This window comes from Taudactylus pleione, unplaced genomic scaffold (genome assembly GCF_031769625.1).
Source record: "Taudactylus pleione unplaced genomic scaffold, aTauple2 ptg000065l, whole genome shotgun sequence".
Lineage (NCBI taxonomy): Eukaryota > Metazoa > Chordata > Amphibia > Anura > Myobatrachidae > Taudactylus > Taudactylus pleione.
This window is the reverse complement of record NW_028284467.1, coordinates 5,367,863-5,383,591: the sequence shown is the minus strand read 5'-3', so window position 1 is coordinate 5,383,591 and position 15,729 is coordinate 5,367,863. Positions and strand designations below refer to the sequence as shown.

The 15,729-nt window shown below is 46.9% G+C and overlaps 1 protein-coding gene across 1 annotated transcript in view; it reads right to left on the bottom strand.

Moving 5' to 3' along the window:
• Positions 1-15,729, bottom strand: part of ARHGEF25 (Rho guanine nucleotide exchange factor 25) — a 383,409-nt gene that overhangs the window by 246,820 nt on the left and 120,860 nt on the right. The window lies entirely within an intron of this gene.

Below are 15,729 nucleotides of genomic sequence, written 5' to 3'. Positions count from 1 at the left end.
CTTTCAGTCCAGTGCAATTAGTCATGATCAGGGGTGCAAAGAGGAAAGGTACTAATTATCTGGGCCCTTGTTTGTTAGGTAGGCTCAAGCCTTGCAGGCGGAACATCTGAACCCCCCGGGAATGACTTACAGGGCAGGTGTAGCCATGCCCCCTCTCCAGCACCAGGGCTTTGAGACATCTCGGTGGCCTAGATCAGTATAATGAGGTTGCTATTACCAGATTCTATTATGGTAGTAGGTAGCAATGGTGTACAATGGGAGTTAGTTTACACGGTATATACACTTAACCAGTTTATCCTGCACCTGTTTCTATTGGTTTATTAACACAGGTCCAAACAGTATGCAGCAGGTACAGGATGCAAGGATATCCAGGTGCAGCCAGAAGCATATAAGGGTATGCTGGTGCCTGTAGTGCACCTATGGGCATATAGTATACATATACTGGTGGCAGCGGGCTATATATAGTATACTCAGTGGTGGTGACAAAGTGGTGGATTTCAGTGTGGCATCCACAGTCTCCGTTAGTAGAGAGATTCTCAGGGGCACATCCTATACACTGAAGAACGGAACGAGAAAGACGCGACGCACTTGGCAGGTCAGAGGTCGCACCTCCGGTTGCTCTGGGTCCTAGTGCCCGGAGGACAACAGTTGTGAGGTGAGATATAAGCAAAAATGATAAAGACATATATTGTAATACAAAAATCACACAAATGAAACATGTCTAACCAGGTCTAGCTTCTCCTACATGTCAGTGACCAGCGATCCGTGTGGGGATATTGCAGCAGCATTGAGAACTTATTTAGTGTTTGAGGTGCCCCTTAACAGCCTACAAGTATTTTCATCTATCCTATGGTGGGCTATTTGCATTCTGACGAATGACCTGTTCTCTACAGGTGCGTATCCACTAGGCGATTAAACAGGCCGATTGAACGATAATGACGTCGTTATCGTTCAATCGTTTGCTAATCGTCCGCTAATCGTCCATGTAAATGTCAAAAACGACCAGCGATGCGCATGCCAGCTGGTCGTTTTTGACATCTATCATCGCCCGTACATGCTGGTCAACCTGAACCATGATCACGTCAGGTTCAGCATGTACAGGGATAGAATGTAAACTCTCACAAGCAGGGACCTCTTCCCGCATGTGCTTCTCTTTACATTTTCTTCTACTCCTTACTCCCCATAACACGTGACTGCCAACTCCCTGCTGCTTATTGTGAGTGCTTTAATCGCTATTGCAGCAATGTATATAAATCGTGTCCTTGTCCTGAACTGTAATGTACTGTAAGTTACTTGTTTCTTGTTCACTTATTAGTTTTATGTACTATGTAAGAAGCTGCGGAACACTTGTGGCGCCATATAAATAAAGGATAATGATGGATGTGCCTAAACTGAACGACTGAACGTTCACTATAGGCACATCATAGACTGTGAAACGACAGCATGATTACAAAGTCGTAATCGTGCTCTCGTTTCACAGTCGGGAAGTGGACACGCACTTTGAGGCTCTGCAAAGCAGGGCAGCAGTGAACAGGTTCGTGTGCAGGGCAAAGTAATGGGTATTTTGAAGGGAAGGAAGAGGGGTAAGGGGCAGCCTAATGCACATTCCCATTGTATGTCCACACCCCCATCACAGCATTACCATGCTTATTTAGGTTCATTAGAGTCTGAAGAATTGGATCTGTGTTATTATAGTAAGATTCTTTTGTAAAAGAAATGTGACTGTGCTGGGAAGACCAGGGATGCGGGGGTGTCCTACACACAAGCTGCCAGTTGTAAATTTTTTGTGAAAATCTATAGTGTTTCTCTTTTGTCAGGATGCTGTGTGTTTATGTGTTTAATATGACATGTACAGCATAACCACCGTAATCATGGTTGCCATGACAACTCATTCCATCTCTTTCCATGCAGCTCATATATGAGCTATGATTAGGGTAAATAATGAAGAATGAATGTAGAATGGGAGTAATTAGAGCAGGACCAGCTTGTATGTAATAGGTATACAGGTACACATCTTATGGTGGATGGGAAGGGAGGTTATAATTAAAAGTAATTCTAGTTTTCACCAGTCTTGACACAGCAAGATACCTGATTTGAATCCAAATTTTTGTTATTAGTATAATATGTAAGGGGTCTATTTACTAAGCAGTGTTAGGAGACAGAGTGAAAAGTGATAAGAAAGTGATAAGGTGCCAGCCAATCAGCTCCCAACTGTCATTTTTCAAACATAGCCTGTGAGATGACAGTTGGGAGCTGATTGGCTGGCACCTTATCACTTTCTTATCACTTTTCGCTCCTAACACTGCTTAGTAAATAGACCCCTAAGTACTATTATGACCCATTGTCTGTATTTGTTGGTAAGATATTTTATTTGTGAAATGTTATAAAAAGACACAGGATAATTACATACATAAGTGTTAGGAAGCAATGAGAACCGTTTTTTGTAGGATTTTCTTTTGTATTCTTGTTGCGGGCAGTCCCTCTGTAAACTCCAACAGTAATCGGCCATCATGTGACGATCCCACTTTCCTTGATATCTTTCTTCCATTACCCGAACATCCTGGTGGAACCATTCATCCTGTTCTTTGATTAAATCTCCTAGATTGGACGGGAAGTGATCTAAATGGCTGTACAAAAAATGTACTTTAATACTCATGTTGGCACCTACTTTCTCGAAACATTTTAGCATGTTGTGGACTAATTCATGATAGTTGTCTGCCTTGTGATTGCCCAAAAAATTTTGAATGACAGACACATAACTCAGCCATGCATCAGATTCGGTTTCAGTCATAGATGTGGTAAAATTTGGATACCACCAGTTTCCGTATCTGTGGGCCCTCATAAATTCCTTCCTTTAATTTTTCAATACTAAGAGATGGAAATGTTCGACAAATATACGTGAAACAATCGCCTGACTTGTCCAATAATTTTACAAATTGTTTCATTAAACCCAGTTTTATATGGCGGCAGTATGATTGTTTTCCTGTCAATTAAGGGCTCATGAATGATGTTGGCTTCTCCTACAGTTATAACTTCTCTTGGAGGCCATACGGTTTGCTGCCAGTGCTTTTGTTTTGCACGACTATCCCATAAGCATACGTGACAAGGATACTTAGTATATCCACTTTGCTGCCAAAGAAGAGAGTTTACCATTTTTAAATCGACACAAACAGACCACTGATGCTGAGAATAAGCAATTTTTTCTAAGACTAACTTGATATTTTCATACTGTTCTTTAAGTTTTGTTGAATGACCGATAGGCATCGGTTCAAATTTATTCCCATTGTGCAGTAATATGCATTTTAAGCTCCTTTTAAAACTATCCAAAAACAGCCGCTAGTCTTCTGCTCGATATTCTGGTAAGCCCATCATCTGGAGAAGTCCCGGAATATTGTTGCAATACACAAGATTGTTATCTTGGCTAAAGAACGGCAGTATGGCTTGCTCTCTATTTCGATACGACATTATAGTAACATCCGGCTCAAAACAGTGCTTTTCTTGAAGTCTGGATGCTAAAAGCTCAGCTCCTTTTTTCGATAAAATCAATTCACAAATTATCATTTAATCATTTAGTTCCTTTTGAGAAAATTTGTTTGGAGTAGAGGAACTTTCTTCAAACTCACTTTCATCTGTGTTGTCACTTGCACTGGATGAAATTAACATTTCCACATCATCACATCAACTTCGAACAAAGACCTGAATGATGGTACAGGTAAATCTTCGCTATGTGGTATTGGTTGTTTTGCAGAATTCATACTTGGGTATTCCCATTTGTGTTTCTTAAATTGATTCATACCCTTCACATTTACAGCACAAAAATAGCAGTCACTCAAGTGATCTTTTGGCTCACACCACATCATAGGTATGCCAAAATTAAGTCCTTTTTGATCACCTTTAGTCCAATTGCGGAGTGATTCCACGCAGATTTTACAAACTTTGTGAGGCACCCAAATCTTGACTTGCTGGCTTATGTGATGTCCAAAATAAGCCTTATATGTTTGTTTTACGAATACAGTTAGATTGTTTCTTTCTTTTGCAACACTATATATACCGACCTCCCCAACTTTTCCCATATATTTTTATGTCAAAGATTATTGATGTTAAAAAAAAGTATTTCTAGTTTAGATAGATTTAGATCAATGACTGCAGTACTGCAGATCTACATTTATGACAGTGGGAAGATAGCAATCTAAGACTGACTCCATTTCACAATCCCTTACAAACACCCCACTCACGGAGCTCCCATTTCAAACCAAATTACACCTAGCTCCTTATTCCAGGTTGCACTGAACGCCCATTCCAAAATAAATAAAGAAAATCAAGCATTAAAAGAGAGATTTAATTTACACAGGATTGTCACGGAACGTTGGGATTTACGTGAGCCAGTCATATGCTTCCCTGGGACTGTAAATTGCAAGTATATAATTATATGATCTTATTATTATTCATTACCACCAAATCCACATTAGAAGATCTAAGAAGATAAAAATTAATGTGCCTATTAATCAATATATAACTATAATCTGCTATTACCATTATAATCTCATGGAGGCATCTGAGCAATGCACAGCTGCCTCGGATCTCCTGGCCTGAACTGGTAAGACTTAATTTACCACTGTAGCGGGCCAATCTAGCGAGATGTGAGCATGCTTGACCCAACTAGCCAATTTGTTCACATGCAGTGCAACTGAAAGACCAGATGTAGGCCTTCTCTTCCACTAACAAAAATAAATAAATAAAATTGTTTAAAAAAAGTTACTATCTTGTTAAATAGGCTTTCCCATGCTTTCCATTAACTCTTATGGCTGGCAGGGTTACTGCTATTGTTGGCGTTAACCTCTTGATAGGGGATGCAGTTTATTTATCGGCGTCCTGAATGCCAGACGTCGGTATCCCGATGCTGGGAGTACTAAGTACCGAACAAAGGTAATTGGGGACTGTTAGCTGTTAGCCGCAGGGGGGGAGGGTTAGTTTTAGGCATCCCTGGGGGGACTAGGGTTAGGCACTCCTCAGGGAGGGTTACAGTTAGGCTAGGGGAAGGGAGGTTAGGATTAGGCCCCCCCCGGGAGGAATAGGTTTAACGTTTGGGAAGGGGGGGTTAGGCTTAGGCATCTCCGGGAGGAGGTTAGGGTTAGGCACCACCGGGGGGGGGGGGTTAGGGTTAGGCACCACTAAGGGAGGGTTAGGGGGGGGGAGAGTGGAGGGTTATTGTACTTATCAGCACCAGTCGGGATCCTGACGGTTCAGGCTTCCAGTGTCAGTATTTAGTCGGCCGGCAATACATCCGGCAGCATTACATACCGATTCCCTAGATAGATAGGGCAATGCCTTTCACCTTGGTACTAAAGATGATTGACAAATATATACTTTCCTGTTATGCAGTAGTTTAGGGCACTGCAGGAGGCAATAATGAGAGGGGGGGAGGGGTAGGACCAGGGGCGGATTGGCCGTTACCTACAGCGGGAAGATTCCCGGTGGGCCGATTGGTTTGTGGGGCCGCTTGTCACCTGTGGCCCCGCCTCCTATAATACGTCACCCGCTCAAAGTTTAATAGTCTCCTTCTTGACAGGCAGCCCGTCGGCTGCCTGTCACAACTAGCGGTGCTGAGACCCGGGCCGCTGATATTTTAAGTGGAGAGGCCCCAGGACCGACAGGAAAGGTAAGTTCAGCACCACAGGTCTGGTACATAGCCCCGCCCACAACCCCTCCTCGCGCATTGTGTAAGGCCAGCTGGTGCAGCAAGACCTGGGGGGTGGGCTGCTCAAGTGCCCCTGTGCAACCCCCTCACCCCCACCTCTCTCAGAAGCGCCCCCCAGTCTTTGATGGCAGCTGCGATCTGAAACTAATTCAGGAAAAGGACGTTGGAGGCGGAGTCAGAGTAGGGGGCGGGGATACACGGCACGCTCTGAAGTCAGGGCCAGGACTCAGCATGGATGGTAGAACTGAGAGGAGGAGGAGCTGCAGAGTGTAAGGTAAGTGGGACACTATTGTCTAAGTGTATTTGTGACAAGTGTGTGTGTAGCCTATGTATGTGTGACTATGTTATGACAGTATGCATGTAGTCTATGTACATTCGTGACAAGTGTGTGACTGTATGTATGTGTGAGACTGTGTATGTGTGTCTGTATATATGTATGAGTATATGTGTGTGACAGACAGTATGTATGTGTATGATTGCATATGTGTGTGACAGTACTGTGACTATATGTATGTTTATAAGTGTGACAGTGTATATATGTATATATGTTTGTGACTGCATATGTGTGTGACAGTATGTATGTTTATGTGTGTGACTGCATATGTATGTGTATGACAGTATGTATGTGTATGACAGTATGTATGATTATGTGTGTGACAGTATGTATGTGTGTGACAGTATGTATGATTATGTGTGTGACAGTATGTATGTGTGTGACAGTATGTATGATTATGTGTGTGACACTATGTATGAGTGACAGTATGTATGATTATGTGTGTGATAGTATGTATATTTATGTGTGTGACAGTATGTATGTGTATAAGTGTAACTGTGTATGTGTGTGTCTGTATGTATGAATAAGTATGTATGTGTACAGCATGTGTGTGACAGTAAATATGTGCGACAGTATGTATGTGTGTGACAGTATGTTGTGTATGTGTGTGACTATATAGATATGTATAAGTGTGACTGTGTCTGTGTGTGTCTGTATATATGTATGAGTATATGTGTGACTGCATATGTGTGTGACAGTATGTTGTGTATGTGTGTGACAGTATGTATGTGTGTGACTATAGAGATGTGTATGAGTGGCTATGTATGACTATGTATGTAAGTGTATATGTGTGAGACTGTATATGTGAGAAAAAAAACATATGCAGTGTATGTGTGCATATCCCCCATCCATCACAACTGAGGTGCAACAGTCCTTATTATTGGGTACTGTCACACTCATGGGCAGGAGGAAAGTTAGGGAGGGCAGCCCAGCATCAAGGAAAGTGATGTGCATGCCCGCAGCGTGAAATTAATTGGGGACGTGCTATGTGGCCATGCCCCATTTTCATTAGCATGTCCAAGGCTTGCACATGAGCACTTGATCCTCATTTCCCAAATGTTGCCCTCTAGGGCTTTAATCCAGCTCTGCCTCCGCCCAGAGTTTCCCCTTCAGTCTGTGCAGCGATGCAGCAGCGCAGCTCCCATTAGGAATGCAGGATGCCTGTTATGTTTATTATTTCAATAGTTGAATTATTTTCTCCCCCTTTTCATATGGTGGTGCAGGCTTACAGCAGTGTTTAGTAGTGACTGACACAGTTAAAATAGTTAAAGTCGTATTTTAGTATTGTCGACATACTGGTGCCGGGAACCTAGCTTCCATGTATGCAGTGTCATCACTGCCCTATGTATTTCCTCTCATCACATTAATAGGGGGCCCCGAATCTGTATCTTACCTTTGGCCCTTTGGGGTCTTAATTCGGCTCGGTCACCACTTGCTGCATCCGGTCTGTCAGTCTTTAAAAAAATGTCCTGCAGCATGCAGACCTACACTGGCTAATAGGGGGAGATGGATTTCTGTCTGGGGGAGAGGGGGGTTATTTAGTGCTAAGGGGAGATGATGATCTATCTGGGGAGGGGGCTATTATGTGCTAGGACAGGAGGATGGCACTGGAGAGATGCAGGGGGATGGCGGTGGAGAGGCGCAGGGGATAGTGCTGTAGAAGCACATAGTGGGGATGGCCTGGAGGCACACCAAGGCGATGGTACTGGAGACACACAGATAGGACAGTAGGACCCCTGGTACTATTAGAAGAAAAGACTAGGGGACAGTAATCTTCAGTAAAGCAACAATTCTAATGAAAAAATATTACTAATACAAGTGGTACCAAATGTGCAAATATATTTTCTTAATATAAAATAGTTTGATAAGTGAAACTCACTGTTGCATGATGATGACATTGGCTTTATTGTGACACAAACAGGTGGCTTCCAGACCATGTGATCTCCTGCATGAATAGTGATCACCGACTCAGAAACTGCCTGTCCAGGGAGGATCAATTTCTTCAGAGGATTCCCCGTTGCAGAGAAATCATATAGGTAAGAAAAACTAATTCAATTGCTTGCTGTGCTTATTCACTGGAGAGAGGAACAGGGGGCATATCCATCAGCTCATGTAGTGGTGGGCATGCCCCCAGCATAACAAAAATGGGGGGAGTGGCTTGCAGGAATTTCACATAAGGCCACACCCCTTGCCAAGTGGTCACCCCCACTTTTTCGGGAGCGCGCCATAGGCGCGCACAGAGGGCCACTTTCAGACTTTTTTTCCAGGGCCACTTTAAATTCCCAATCTGCCCCTGGGTAGGACAAATTCAGGGAGCAACAGAGCAGACCAATCGCATGCTGTCACCTCTATGAACAGGATGCACTATGCTAAAAAAGCTAGGTTGCTTTTAAGATGCTTTTATTATTGGCTGTGATTATATATAGTTTGGAGTGTTCTAAGGGCTGAAAAACACTAGGAAACAATGAAAACATAAAACAATATAATTTAATTTTACTGGCCTAGTTGAAAGTGGACTCACCAAAGATGGGTGTGCTTTTAGCAAATTGGCGCTTCAGCTTTGCTGACAGAGCCGGCCCTAGGCATAATAAGCTTATGCCTAAGGGCGACTTGAATGCCTAGGGGCATTCAAGGCTAGCCGGCCCTAGGCATAATAAGCTTATGCCTAAGGGCGACTTGAATGCCTAGGGGCATTCAAGGCTCTGCCGCTGCTGCGATCGGAGCTCCGCTCCGACCTGGCAGCATACCTGTCAGCTGGTCAGAATGAGCTTCTGCACAGAAGCTCATTCTGACCCGGTCCCCATTATTTAAATAGTTGAAGTCGGAGTGGACCCGCTTCGGCCGCTTCGGCTCCACCAACATAACAGCCACCCCCCGCCGCGGCCCGGCCCCTTGTTATGACACGGCGCGCGTGACGTCATGCGCGCTGTGTTATAACAAGGGGCAGGGCTACTGGAAGGAGAGGATCGAGAGGAGCCGCGGAAAAGAAGCAGCCAAGGTAAGTGGCGGCTCTGGGGCGGGGAGGCTGAGACGCACTGGGGCTGGGAGGGGGAAGGCTGAGACATGCACTGGGGCTGGGGGGGAGGCTGAGACACGCACTGGGCATGGGGGTGAACGGTTGAGACATGCACTGGGGATGGGGGGGAGGATGAGACACGCACTGGGGCTGGGGGGAAGGCTGAGACACGCACTGGGGATGGGGGTGGAAGGTTGAGACACGCACTGGGGATGGGTGGGAGGCTGAGACATGCACTGGGGCTGGGGGGGGAAGGCTGAGACATGCACTGGGGCTGGGGGGGGAAGGCTGAGACACGTACTGGGGCTGGGCTGAGATACGCACTGGGACTGGGGGGGGAGGCTGAGACATGCACTGGGGCTGGGGGGAGAAGGCTGAGACACACTGGGGATGGGGGGGAGACTGAGACATGCACTGGGGACGGGTGGAGGCTGAGACATGCTCTGGGGCTGGGGGGGGAGGCTGAGACATGCACTGGGGCTGGGGGGGAAGGCTGAGACATGCACTGGGGCTGGGGGAGGAAGGCTGAGACATGCACTGGGGCTGGGGGGGGAGGCTGAGACATGCACTGGGGCTGGGGGAGGGGAAAGCTGAGACACGCACTGGAGCTGGGGGGAAGGCTGAGACAGGCACTGGGGATGGGGGGGAGGCTGAGACACGCACTGGGGATAGGGGGGAGGCTGAGACATGCACTGGGGCTGGGGGGGGAAAGGCTGAGACACGTACTGGGGCTGAGGGGGGGAAGGCTGAGACACGTACTGGGGCTGGGCTGAGACACGCACTGGGGATGGGGGGGAGGCTGAGATACACTGGGGCTGGAGGGGGAAGGCAAGGCTGGGGGGGGAGGCTGAGACACGCACTGGGGCTGGGGGGAGAAGGCTGAGATACACTGGGGCTGGAGGGGGAAGGCAAGGCTGAGATACACTCTGGGGCTTGGGGGGAGAAAGAGGCTGACACACTGGGGGTGGGGGGAAAGAGGCTGACACACTGGGGCTGGGAAACATGCTGGAGGGTAGAATGATGCTGACACACCCTGGGGCTGAGGGGAGAATGAGGCTGACACAGTGGGGAAATGGTGCCGAGAGACACACTGGGTCTAAGGGAATGGGGCCGAGACAAACACTAGGTCTGGGGGAATGGGGCTGGTGGAACTGCAAGGTGGGGTGCCGGCCTTTTATTACGTGTGTGTACGTGTGTGTATATATATATATATATATATATATATGCTAGGGGGCATCAGACAAAATTTTGCCTAGGGCACCGAATTGGCTAGGGCCGGCTCTGTTTGCTGATCTGGGGTGTGGTCAAATTTGTCCATCAATATACAATACAAATGTATTTAAAATTACCACAAAGTAACTTCCCTCATGAAATTTGCTCTCAGACAAATCAAACAAGCTTTAGAGCGGTACTGAACAGCATGATTTAATCTGCTCTTAAGCAAATGGCATTTCCTAAAAAAGTTTAAATTGTGACTAAAGGCCCCAATACACGGTGCGATATGCACTGTGCGACGCGACGGGGGATCCAACGGCCGACATATTGGGCGGTCCCCACACATGGTGCGATCTGGTGGCCGACTGCCTGATATGCCAGCATCCCACTCGCATAGCGCTGCATGGGAATGCACATCGCAAACACAGATCAAGTGAACATGCAGTAAGATCTGGAGGTGCGATGTAAGACCCCACGGGTGCGCTATCCAATATCATGCCCACACACTAGGGGTGTGCACCGGCCACTTTTCGTGTTTTGTGTTTTGGTTTTGGATCTGGATCTTTCTTCGTGTTTTGGATCTGGATTGGTTTTGCCAAAACCACCCTTCCGTGTTTTGGGTTCTGGGTTTTGTGTTTTGGATCTGTATTTTTTTTTAAAAAAGCATAAAAACAGCTAAAATCACAGAATTTGTAGGTTTTTCTGCTCCTATGCTATTATTAACCTCAATAACCTTAATTTCCACTCATTTCCAGTCTATTCTGAACACCTCACACCTCACAATAGTGTTTTTATGTCCAAAACGTTGCACCGAGGTAGCTGGATGACTATGCTAAGCGACACGAGTGGGCGGCACAAACACGTGACCCATCTAGGCGTGAAACTGCAGTGGCAGACAGGATGGCAGTTTGAAAAACTAGGCCCCAAACTGTACATAATGCAAAGAAAAAAAAGAGGTGCAAGATGGAATTGTCCTTGGGCCCTCCCACCCACCCTTATGTTGTATAAACAGGACATGCACACTTTAACAAACCAATCATTTCAGCGCCAGGGTCTGCCACACAACTGTGGCTGAAATGATTGGTTCGTTTGGGCCCCCACAAAACAAGCTGGCAATTAATGTGTCCCTGCACAAACTGGCTCTATGGAGGCAAGATGTCATCCTCATCCTCCTCATCCACCGATTCCTCACCCTCTTCAGTGTGTACATCCTCATCCTCACAAAGTATTAACTCGTCCCCACTTGAATCCACCACCACAGGTCCCTCTGTACCTTCTGGAGGCTGGTCTCCCTGGAAGAGCTGATAATTCATTTTGATGAACATCATCTTCTCCACATTCTGTGGAAGCAACCTCCTACGCCTTTCGCTGACAAGGTTCCCGGCTGCACTAAACACTCTTTCGGAGTACACACTGGAGGGGGGGCAACTCAGGTAAAATAGAGCCAGTTTGTACAGGGGCCTCCAAATTGCCTCTTTTTCCTGCCAGTACAGGTATGGACTGTCTGCCATGCCTACTTGGATGCTGTCACCGATGTAATCCTCCACCATTCTGTCAATGGTGACAGTATCATATGCAGTGACAGTAGACATGTCAGAAATTGTTGCCAGGTCCTTCAGTCCGGACCAGATGTCCAAACTTGGTCCTGCCTGTCCTGCATCACCGCCAGCGGGTTGCTTAGGATACCTAAGTTTTTTCCTGGCAGCCCCAGTTGCAGGAGAAAATGAAGAAGGAGCTGTTGACGTGTCACGTTCCGCTTCAGCTGACAGTGTGTTCACCAGCAGGTCTTTGCACCTCTGCAGGCTTGTGTCGGCCGGAAAGAGAGACACCACATAGGCTTTAAACCTAGGATCGAGCACGGTGGCCAAAATGTAGTGGTCTGATTTCAACAGATTGACCACCCTGGAATCCTGGCAAAGCGAATGAAGGGCTTCATCCACAAGTCCCACATGCCGAGCGGAATCGCTCCGTCTTAGCTCCTCCTTCACTTTCTCCAGCTGCTTCTGCAAAAGCCTGATGAGGGGAATGACCTGACTCAAGCTGGCAGTGTCTGAACTGACTTCACGTGTGGCAAGTTCGAAGGGCTGGAGAACCTTGCACAACACGGAAATCATTCTCCACTGCGCTTGAGTCAGGTGCATACCCCCTCCTTTGCCTATGTCATAGGTGGATGTATAGGCTTGTATGGCCTTTTGCTGCTCCTCCATCCTCTGAAGCATATAGAGGGTTGAGTTCCACCGTGTCACAACCTCTTGCTTCAGGTGATGGCGGGGCAGGTTCAAGAGTGTTTGCTGGCGCTCCAGTCTTCGGCACGCAGTCGCTGAATGGCGAAAGTGGCCAGAAATTTTTCGGGCCACCCAAAGCGTCTCCTGCACGCCCCTGTCGCTTTTCAGAAAATTCTGCACCACCAAGTTTATTGTGTGAGCAAAACATGGGACGTGCTGGAATTTGCCCAGATGTAATGCCCGCACAATATTGGTGGCGTTGTCAGATATCACAAATCCCCAGGAGAGTCTAAGTGGGGTAAGCCACTGGGCGATGATTTCCCTCAGTTTCTCTAAGAGGTTGTCGGCGGTGTGCCTCTTACTGAAACCGGTGATACACAGCGTAGCCTGCCTTGTAACGAGCTGGCGTTTCTGAGATGCTGCTACTGGTGACGCTGCTGCTGTTGCTGCGTAAGGTGATACATCTACCCAGTGGGCTGTCACAGTCATATAGTCCTTAGTCTGCCCTGTTCCACTTGTCCACATGTCCGTGGTTAAGTGGACATTGTGTACAACGGCATTTTTCAGGACACTGAGGACACTTTTTCTGACGTTTCTGTACAGTCTCGGTATCGCCTGCCTAGTGAAGTGGAATCTAGACGGGATTTGGAACCGGGGACACACTACCTCCATCAATTGTCTAAATCCCACTGCACTAATGGCGGATACCGGACGCACGTCTAACACCAACATAGCAGTCAAGGCCTCAGTTATACGTTTTGCTTCAGGATGACTGCTGTCGTACTTCATCCTCCTCGCTAAGGACTGTTGGAGGGTCAATTGTTTAGTAAAAGTAGTGGTGTTCCTACTTCCTCTCTGGGATGATGAACGACTCCCAGCAGCAGCAACAGCAGCAGCGGCAGCAGTAGGCGTAGCAATGCAGGATCCTCCAGAGGAATCCCGGATAGGAGAGTCAGTCATGCCAGTGACATGGCCTGCAGGACTACTTCCGATCCTGACTAAGGAGGAAATTGACGAGGAGGGAGTTGACGGTGTGGTTTGCAGGCGCTTGGATACAACAGGACAACGGGATTTAGGTGTCCCTGGACTGCTTACGGTCTTAGCCAAAGTTTCTGAACTTGACAGTAACTTTTTATGAACGCGCTGCAGGTGCCGTATAAGGGAGGATGTTCCTAGGTGGTTGACGTCCCTACCCCTACTTATTTCACCTTTACATATGGTACATATGGCAAGACAGTTGTTGTCCGGATTTGGATAGAAATATTGCCAGACCAAAGAGGTGGAATGTTTGGTCTTCTGCCCAGGCATGACCGTGATGGGCTTTTTCATCCCACGGACAACAACTGTCTCCCCCGGAGCCTGATTTAAACAAACCACATCACCATCAGAATCCTCCTCGCCAACTTCCTCCTCAGCGCCAGCTACACCAGTATCCTCATCCTGTTGTACTTCAACAGTGACATCTTCAATTTGCATATCAGCAAGTGGACTGTGGGTGCTCCTTTCAGCACTTGCAGGGGGCATGCAAATGGTGGAAAGAGCCACCTCTTCCCGTCCAGTGCTGGGAAGGTCAGGCATCGCAACCACCACCACACTTGGACTCTCCTTGGGGATTTGTGATATCTTCTTAGAAAGCACAGTTCTTCGCTGTGCTTTTGCCAGCTTAACTCTTTTGATTTTTTTAGTGGGAGGAGGGCTTCCATCGTCATGTGAAGCTGAACCACTAGTCAAGAACATACTAGGGATCGACCTTAGCCGTTCCTTGCCACTCCGTGTCGTAAATGGCATATTGGCAAGTTTACGTTTCTCTTCAGCTGATTTAAATGTCTTTTTCAAGGTCATTTTCCTGAACTTTGCCATTTGGGATTGTATGTGCCCTCTACTATGACATTGGGCATCGGCCTTGGCAGACGACGTTGATGGCATGTTATCGTCTATGTCATGACTAGTGGCAGCAGCTTCAGCACTAGGAGGAAGTGGTTCTTGATCTTTCTCTATTTTATTTTTATCGGAGAAAGTTTGGTCCTCCATTTATGTTATATCGATTTGATATATACGTGCGGCTAAACACAGAAAATAATTTTTTTTTTGGTTTGGACTGGAGTGTACTTTGTGGGTTACAGCACCCTTTAACGGTCAAGCCAGCCGGCCCTTTACTTATGACACAGGCGCACTCTTGGCACTACATTGTTGATGCACGTGCGGCTACTGCGCACACAATTCACAAACACAGAAAATAATTTTTTTTTGGTTTGGCCTGGAGTGTACTTTCGGGGGTTACAGCACCCTTTAACGGTCAAGCCAGCCGGCCCTTTACTTATGACACAGGCGCACTCTTGGCACTACTTTGTTGATGCACGTGCGGCTACTGCGCACACAATTCACAAACACAGAAAATAATTTTTTTTTGGTTTGGACTGGAGTGTACTTTCGGGGGTTACAGCACCCTTTAACGGTCAAGCCAGCCGGCCCTTTACTTATGACACAGGCGCACGCTTGGCACTACTTTGTTGATGCACGTGTGGCTACTGCGCACACAATTCACAAACACAGAAAATAATTTTTTTTTTGGTTTGGACTGGAGTGTACTTTCGGGGGTTACAGCACCCTTAACGGTCAAGCCAGCCGGCCCTTTACTTATGACACAGGCGCACGCTTGGCACTACTTTGTTGATGCACGTGCGGCTACTGCGCACACAATTCACAAACACAGAAAATAATTTTTTTTTTGGTTTGGACTGGAGTGTACTTTCGGGGGTTACAGCACCCTTAACGGTCAAGCCAGCCGGCCCTTTACTTATGACACAGGCGCACGCTTGGCACTACTTTGTTGATGCACGTGTGGCTACTGCGCACACAATTCACAAACACAGAAAATAATTTTTTTTTTGGTTTGGACTGGAGTGTACTTTCGGGGGTTACAGCACCCTTAACGGTCAAGCCAGCCGGCCCTTTACTTATGACACAGGCGCACGCTTGGCACTACTTTGTTGATGCACGTGCGGCTACTGCGCACACAATTCACAAACACAGAAAATAATTTTTTTTTTGGTTTGGACTGGAGTGTACTTTCGGGGGTTACAGCACCCTTAACGGTCAAGCCAGCCGGCCCTTTACTTATGACACAGGCGCACGCTTGGCACTACTTTGTTGATGCACGTGTGGCTACTGCGCACACAATTCACAAACACAGAAAATAATTTTTTTTTTGGTTTGGACTGGAGTGTACTTTCGGGGGTTA